Here is a 9,043-nt window from a genome sequence, read left to right on the forward strand (position 1 = left end):
AATGGTTTCTTAAAAGTACTATAACGCTGTTGGTTTTAAATCAAGTAATTATTGTTGAAGTTTTCAAACACAGAAAAAACAAAATCACAAACAACAAACCCAATAAAGCTCTCTACCCCCAGAATAGTAAGGTATCTAAAAGACAGCAGATAAGTAACCAGTGAGGCAGAATGTTCCACATAACCACGAGACAAAGTCACAGAATATTAAATAGACAGCCAGAAATGGAAGCAAAAGCTGGTATTGGGTTGCATCGCTTGGGTTTCTCAACGTATTTTAAGAAGTTGCACAAATAAGCATGACTCCTAAAACAATGTAATACAAAAAACACAGTGCATGTAAGACTATCAAAGGTAATTGATTATGATCGTGCACAGGGCAAGGTGAACCAGGATACCCTCCCTCCCATCGTTCAACATTTAGTAAAGACCAACCAGATCCCAAGAACGCACTCTGTACCGAGTGATCAAATCTTGTTGTATTTATGCACCGCCTTCATACCGGTATACACATACACAATGTTTTATTAGCTCAAGTGTCCTAATAAGGACAGTTAAATGCCAGTTTGTGGTACTAGCTATCTTCTAAGAGTTACAGATGGAACAATAATGATACATGGTCAAACAGAGCTCCTTTTAAACAGATTCTGACACAACTTTTAGTAAGGGGTAACACCACCCCCCCCCCATCCAAGATGGCTCTGCAAAGGCTGAAAAATCACATTCAATAATTTAACATCAGGATATAATCTAATCTTGCATCTAACAAACTTTAACTTTCACACCAACGTGATTTCCTCAATTGTGCTGTCTATATTGTTAGGAGTCTTCCCATCTCTCTAACAAGACCCCCTTCACTTCTCATGAAAAAACTTACTTAGCATTTCCTGCCAACAGCAAAACAAACTTCCTCTAACAAATGACTATTGCATCAGAATTCATTACATTTCTAATACATAAATATAACACAGCATCAAATTCAGTACATTTGCAACTATATAAATTAGCGCACTATGCAAATAATTTAAATACATTTCTACAAAAAATTATTTCTATGTGATCCAGCCACAGATGTGTTGTTCACTTCACATGAAAATAATTAGCATGAGGCTTCCTTTAGAAAAGTTAAAAAAATTACATTTCCTTCCCATCTCAGAAAAAAATACATTTCCTACACAGAAGTACAACACAATCTAAAAAAACCAGTACATTTGCAATGATATACAGAGGTGACCTGCACCCTTATTAAAAATAAATATCTACAATAAGTTATTCCTATGTGATCCACCCACAGTATGCGAACCAATAGTGTTATACTCCATAGCTATCTAGTTCCTGGAGGCTCCCAAATTTAAGTTATACTTCTCGGACTTCTGGTAAAGCAGGCAATTGTACGGAAAAGCTCTTATTATGCAAATAAGGTCATCAAGCACCAGATATATCGGTGAACGCTGAGTGGACAGGGTTGTGATGACGAAATTAGCATCCTCACATTACTTCTCCACACTCTTGATGTCTGTTCGGTTATTTGCAGCACAGGATGACCTCGATAGGAAGAGGGAACTGAAGCAAATTTATTAAATTATATTAAATTATGCTTTTAGTTATTTTCTTGGGTGGATAAAGATATAATAGAACTTTTAGATTATACTGATCACTATATTTTTATGTCTAAAAGTTTTTTGTTTTGTTTTTTTCAAAGTGTTTTTATTTATTTATTTATTTCCTTTATGAGCACAGTGAAGCTGGAATCTCAAACCCGGGCTTCCAGTTACACACATCTTCCATGCCCCAGAACATGTTTAGAGCAGAACAGAGTTTGCAAAACAATAAGTAACTTGAGTACTGCTCAGCTGCTAATTTTTTTTTACTATTGCCTCAATAAGTATATTTTTGGTAACATTTAGTACGAATTGATCGCAAAGAACGCGGTGTCACATGACGTTGCTGCATTATGGTGATTCATGTGCATCTAGACATTTGTACATCTCCTCGGTGATTATACTTCAGTGATTTGTACATGTGAATTTTTGATTTAGTAATATTTTTCCACATCTGATGTCAATTATGTTAGTTGTTTAAATATTGTTTACATTTATGGTTTATTAAATTGTGTTATTATCTTCCTGAACGTTGTTGCAAATTCTTTCCTTTTTTAGAACAGAGAATGGACCTATTTACAAAAAATACAACTGAATTCTTTCCACAGAACTTTGTAGGAAGAATTCTTTCAATACTACCAAACCATTCCTGTGCTCAGGTTCTCGAAAATTCTTTTAAAGCTTTCATCAGAGATTTTGAAAACATTCCACCTACAAAGCCGCCTAGCCAGAGACAATCTCCCTGAGGATCTCACCATTGATGTTGGCAATTCTCACCAAAACACAATTATTTATTTTAGATCAAGTACGCAGGTTTTTGCCTATTTTTAAATAAATTTGGTCCTTATATTCTGTACCATGAGCACTCTTTTGTGTTTTAGATAGGTATCTTTAGAGCTTAATTTGTTATTGGTTTTAGATTGTGACAAGAAGTAACTGCCATCAATCTTTATAACACACTGTGTGGACTACCTATATAATCTATAGGAAAAGTGTTGCTTAAGCATTGTGCAAGGATTATTAATTATTTATGTAATTAAAGTTAATCAAAATAGCAATCTCTGTTCTCTCCTTCTTCATAACAATATTTGATGAATGTAAACCTGTAGCCTAACCCTAAAAACAGCCAAAGGAAAACAAGTACAAAACAACACATGTATTTCTATCTTATTCACACAAATGTGATTTATTTATTTAATCACACATGTCATACCTTTGTTAAGGCTGCTCGTTGGTTTTAGTTTCATTGATAGCATGGGGTGAGAAATGTGATTTTGCTAAGCTGACGCCATCTTGTTACCTTATAGCCATTTTGTTCTGTCATAGCTTAAATACAAATTAGATGCACCTGTTTTGTAGGAGTAATTCATTATTTGCAAGGCTATGCTTATAACCTTGGACATACCAGACAGGAGATAAGCCAGCCCCCCCTGGGGAGTTCTCCTGTTGATAATGAGAGAATATACTAACATCTGTGTGAAGGGAACATGAGTGGTTAAAACCTTTTGGGGCGTAGTTTTCTGTAATACGTGACTTTTGCTATATAGATAGGGACTTGTAACTAATAAAGCAGAGTTTATTGTACACTCAAACCATGCAGTGTATTTAATTTTCTCCAGCTGTTGAGCTCATAACTGATAAACTGACACTTACAGGTGAACAATCTGATTTAGATTCGAGAGGGGTAATTACATTTCCTGTAACTTTTGCAAGGCATAAAACACAAAGCATCATAACTTTGTTGCTGTGTGTATAAGTGCTACTTACAAATACTGCGTGTGTGCATTATCATTAATCATATGTAATTTATACTGTGTAATAAATGTAATTAGTGCAGACACAGAAATGTTGTGAGTCTATAAAGACAGGGCAGGAGTGTCCTGGACATTCCAGAAGAGCAGACAAGTATGGATAATACAAATACAAACAGACACACAGTTTTCCATAGACAAATAAACCCTAGGATTTAACATGTTTGAAAAAGGGTTCCTAACCTTCCACTAAGTAAGAAATTCAAGAAAATGTCATATCTTATACCAGTCTAATTAAACGTTTTCAAATTCCAACATGGCAATAAATTATTTACATGAAAGAAATAAATATACATGTTCATGTTGGTGGTAATCGTATTAACGATAATGACAATTCCAACAGCCTTTACTCCTACGAAAGTAAAACAAATTCTTACAAAAACGAATACAATAAAAAGAGACTGACCTGAAAACCGAAGCGCCAGATTTCCGACGCAAGCGCCATCCTGACAGGCAGCGATTCCGAAGACACCGGACTCCGGCACTTCAGTTTCACGTCAGCGCGACTTACATCAATGTTAATTTAAAGCGGCAATGTCTGGACCCCGCAGGTTATGTATTTCAAAACTTAACGTAGTGACTGGACAATGCAAAGCCTTTATTTCTTCTTCAGAGACACTGACAGCCTTATAGTGAAGTCTTAAGGTGTTCTGTTCTTCCCATATTTTTCTTACTCTTAATCTAAAACTAGCAACCCGATCTATATTGGAACAGATTCAATATTATGGAACCTTATACAGAATGCTAATTCAGCCACTTTAAAGGCTTAATATGCATTTTACATAACTTCTCAATAAAATAGCAACATATACATCAGCAATATTCTCAAAATATTATAATTTTCAATTTTGCATAAATTTACAATGGATAGCACATACTGTGTGTTTACAAATTTCATAAGCTTAATTGTAGCTTTTCATTGCAAAACACCATCTGTAATCTCATACATGAGGTTATCCACTGGAGTTCTAGTCCATTCTACTTGGCCAAAATTATTCTACTGAAAGTATCTATACCCAGTACATGTCACTGAAAAGTCATGTGTTACAATTTATACACATAATACATTTTACATTAGTCCATACTTACTTTCCATTCCTTCTATCCCACATTCATTCAAGAGTTAGCCCTTGCATGCATTCCTTCAATCCCTTCATGCTCATTCTTACATCACATACCTCTATATTTCACCCTAAATCCCAACAACTCATATCCATTCCAATTATTCTCCACATCCCACCCACTCACTCCCCACATTCAAACCATTCACATACATCTCATTCTGTACTCACTTTCTAAATTCATCCCATCACTCACCTAAATCCTTCCCATGCAGCCCTCATATGCATCCCCACTCTGTTTCAATATTCTCACATCCCCTATATATCACATTAAGTCCGCAAATTACACAACCACCATAATGATTCCCCACTTTGAGATCACACACACATCTATTTCAAGACCCGTCTTCCACATCCATTAGAGGCACTAAGGTATCTTATGTGCCTCGGGATGTTACTAAGCAGCTTTTAGGAGTTCTAAGTTAGAAAGTACAACAGTACTTTTATTGTGCAAAAACACAATACATTATGAAATAAATGCCAGACAGGGTTATCACACTCACTGTCCATTACCCCACTAGCCTGAGGACTGCAGTCACCTTAGTTATTTTGTTTCTTGATCCCACGTGTTTGCCCTGACATACTCCCCTGTATCAGCGTGGTAGGAGTCAAGCCCAAGATTTCCCTTCTCCAGCAAGCTCACCAGGTAACATGACTCATGGGGATTTAATGATCTTTAACAGCAATATAAGGTTGCTTAGTCTAGCACAGTGGTTCCCAAACTTTTTCAGTTTGCGGCACCCTTAGAGTCTCCAAATTTTTTCAAGGCACCCCTCCAAAATAATTACTGAGCAGTCCTGTTTTAGAAGTAGTTGGGTCAAAAAATTGTAATAAGTATTTAGGTCACGACAGAAATACTTATTTAGTTGTATGCAAAAATGCCCCCTCTGCATCCAGAAACTCTGCCCCCTCTGCATCCAGGGACACTGCCCCCTCTGCATCCAGGGACACTGCCCCCTCTGCATCCAGGCACACTGCTTCCTCTGCATCCAGGCACACTGCCCCCTCTGCATCCAGGCACACTGCCCTCTCTCACTTTGCCCCCTCTGCCCTCTGTCACGCTGTCCCCTCCTCTGCCCTTTGTCACGCTGGCCCCCTCCTCTGCCCTCTCACGCTGCCCCCCTCCTCTGACCTCTCTCACGCTGTCCCCCTCCTCTGCCCTCTCTCACACTGTCCCCCTCCTCTGCCCTCTGTCCCCTCCTCTGAACTCTGTCCCCTTCCTCTGCCCTCTGTCAAGCTGTCCCCCTCCTCTGCCACCCTCCTCTGCCATGCTGTCCCCCTCCTCTGCCCTCTGTCCCCCTCCTCTGCCCTCTGTCCCCCTCCTCTGCCCTCTGTTCCCCTCCTCTGCCCTCTGTCCCCCTCCTCTGCCACGCTGTCCCCCTCCTCTGCCCTCTGTCCCCCTCCTCTGCTCTCTGTCCCCCTCCTCTGCCCCCCTCCTCTGCTCTGTCCCCCTCCTCTGCCATCTGTCCCCCTCCTCTGCCATCTGTCTTCCTCCTCTGCCATCTGTCCTCCTCCTCTGCTCTCTGTCCCCCTCCTCTGCTCTCTGTCCCCCTCCTCTGCCATCTGTCCCCCTCCTCTGCTCTCTGTCCCCCTCCTCTGCCATCTGTCCCCCTCCTCTGCCATCTGTCCCCCTCCTCTGCCATCTGTCCCCCTATTCTGCTCTCTGTCCCCCTCCTCTGCCCTCTGTCCCCCTCCTCTGCCCTCTGTCCCCCTCCTCTGCCACCTGTCCTCCTCCTCTGCTCTCTGTCTCCCTCCTCTGCCCCCCTCCTCTACTCTCTGTCCCCCTCCTCTGCCATCTGTCCCCCTCCTCTGCTCTCTGTCCCCCTCCTCTGCCATCTGTCGCCCTCCTCTGCCATCTGTCCTCCTCCTCTGCTCTCTGTCCCCCTCCTCTGCGATCTGTCCCCCTCCTCTGCCATCTGTCCTCCTCCTCTGCTCTCTGTCCCCCTCCTCTGCTCTCTGTCCCCCTCCTCTGCCATCTGTCCCCCTCCTCTGCTCTGTCCCCCTCCTCTGCTCTCTGTCCCCCTCCTCTGCCACCCTCCTCTGCCATCTGTCCCCCTCCTCTGCTCTCTGTCCCCCTCCTCTGCCATCTGTCCCCCTCCTCTGCTACGAACCCTCTCACTCTGCCCCGCGCCAGGCATAGAAAAAAGAAAGAAAACAGGAACTTACCAATCCGCCGGGCGCCGGGACCCAGCAGCCTCCACTCTCCCGCAGCTGTTACTGAGGAGTCTGCTGGGTCCCATATTGGTAAGTTCCTGTTTTCTTTCTTTTTTCTATGTCTGGTCCACGGCATCCCAGTGACAATGCCGCGGCACCCCTGGGAGCCGCGGCGCACAGTTTGGGAACTGCCAGTCTAGCAGAAGACTAAACGTCAATGCATAAGCTGACCCTAGCAGAACACAGTGCCTCAGCCTAGACCTTTTTATATCCAGTTTGGTTCCCACAGACTAGTTAATATGAGGCAGATTTCTCTATGGGGGAGCTAAACACAGCATATTCCCCAAGAGAGCCTACCAGCACAGCCCTGACACTCTTAGGCTCCTCCTGACCCCCACTTGGCAATAGGGACTGGGGTAGTTAACATTGGGACCCCTGGAGTGCAAGATTTGCCCCTGCAGTGATTCAAGTATAAAGTTAGAAAAAGGTTCACAGCAAAGAAAATCTAAGTTTCAGTGGATGCAAATCAGCCATATTCTGCCTCACTGTGAAACCAACAACAGTGCACCCATCATACATAGCTAGTTTGACAAGTGCAACATTATCATTTTTATAATCTAAAATAGCCTCATGTATTTCTATATTCTAACTTGGTTTTAGGAACTTGCACACACTGGTTTAGGTTCTCTTACGGTGTATGTGCATTTGGCTTGCTATATTGTGACAGGATGGACCTCCTATGTCACCCTGTCTGTTGTATTGCTAGGCACCGGCTGGGATTGCCTTGCCACCGCCCCATTGGGATAACCAAAGGGAATGGTGGCAAAGTAAGCCCAGCCGGTTCCCAGCAACAACAGGGTGGCATAGGAGGTCCATCCTGTCACAGGAGGATTTTAGACACAGGCTATGTGTCCTGATCTCGCCTTCCAGAGTCCCACAGCGTGCTCAGTAGATATAAGAAATATATTCCCGAGACTAAGTCCATAAGCGTGCTCAGTAGATATAAGAAATATATTCCCAAGACTAAGTCCCAGAGCGGGCTCAGTAGATATAAGAAATATATTCCCGAGACTAAGTCCCAGAGCGTGCTCAGTAGATATAAGAAATATATTCCCGAGACTAAGTCCCAGAGCGTGCTCAGTAGATATAAGAAATATATTCCCGAGACTAAGTCCATAAGCGTGCTCAGTAGATATAAGAAATATATTCCCAAGACTAAGTCCTAGAGCGGGCTCAGTAGATATAAGAAATATATTCCCGAGACTAAGTCCCAGAGCGTGCTCAGTAGATATAAGAAATATATTCCCGAGACTAAGTCCCAGAGCGTGCTCAGTAGATATAAGAAATATATTCCCGAGACTAAGTCCATAAGCGTGTTCAGTAGATATAACAAATATATTCCCGAGACTAAGTCCTAGAGCGTGCTCAGTAGATATAAGAAATATATTCCCGAGACTAAGTCCCAGAGCGTGCTCAGTAGATATAAGAAATATATTCCCGAGACTAAGTCCATGAGCGTGTTCAGTAGATATAACAAATATATTCCAGAGACTAAGTCCTAGAGCGTGCTCAGTAGATATAAGAAATATATTCCCAAGACTAAGTCCATGAACGTACTCAGTAGATATAAGAAATATATTCCCGAGACTAAGTCCTAGAGCATGCTCAGTAGATATAACAAATATCTTCCCGAGACTAAGTCCATGAGCGTACTCTGTAGATATAAGAATTATATTCCCGAGACTAAGTCCATAAGCGTGCTCAGTAGATATAAGAATTACCTTCCTAAGACTAAGTCCATGAACCTGCTTAGTAGATTTAAGAAATATATTCCTGAGACTAAGTCCATGAGCGTGCTCAGTAGATATAAGAATTACCTTCCTAAGACTAAGTCCATGAACCTGCTTAGTAGATTTAAGAAATATATTCCTGAGACTAAGTCCATGAGTGTGCTCAGTAGATATAAGGGGGGGCAGCGCAGTGGCAGCATGGTGGCTTAGTGGTTAGCACTTCTAATTCATAGCACTAGGGTCATGAGTTCAATTTCCAACCATGGCCTTATCTGTATGGAGTATGTTAGAGAATTTAGACTGTAAGCTCCAATGGGGCAAGGACTGATGCGAGTTCTCTGTACAGCGCTGCGGAATTAGCAGCGCTATATAAATAGCTGCTGATGATGATATAAGAAATATCTTCTCAAGGCTAAGTCCATCAGCATGCTCAGTAGGTATTCCTGGTTGTCATCACTCTCCAACTGCCCCTGATGAGTCTCGATCACAGCCCTTTAAATAGCGCCTTCTGGATTGTTGCTTTGCTAGGTATTTTGTTACCACACTGCAATATCTGGGCCCTGCTGC

This window comes from Mixophyes fleayi, chromosome 1, assembly GCF_038048845.1.
Source record: "Mixophyes fleayi isolate aMixFle1 chromosome 1, aMixFle1.hap1, whole genome shotgun sequence".
Lineage (NCBI taxonomy): Eukaryota > Metazoa > Chordata > Amphibia > Anura > Limnodynastidae > Mixophyes > Mixophyes fleayi.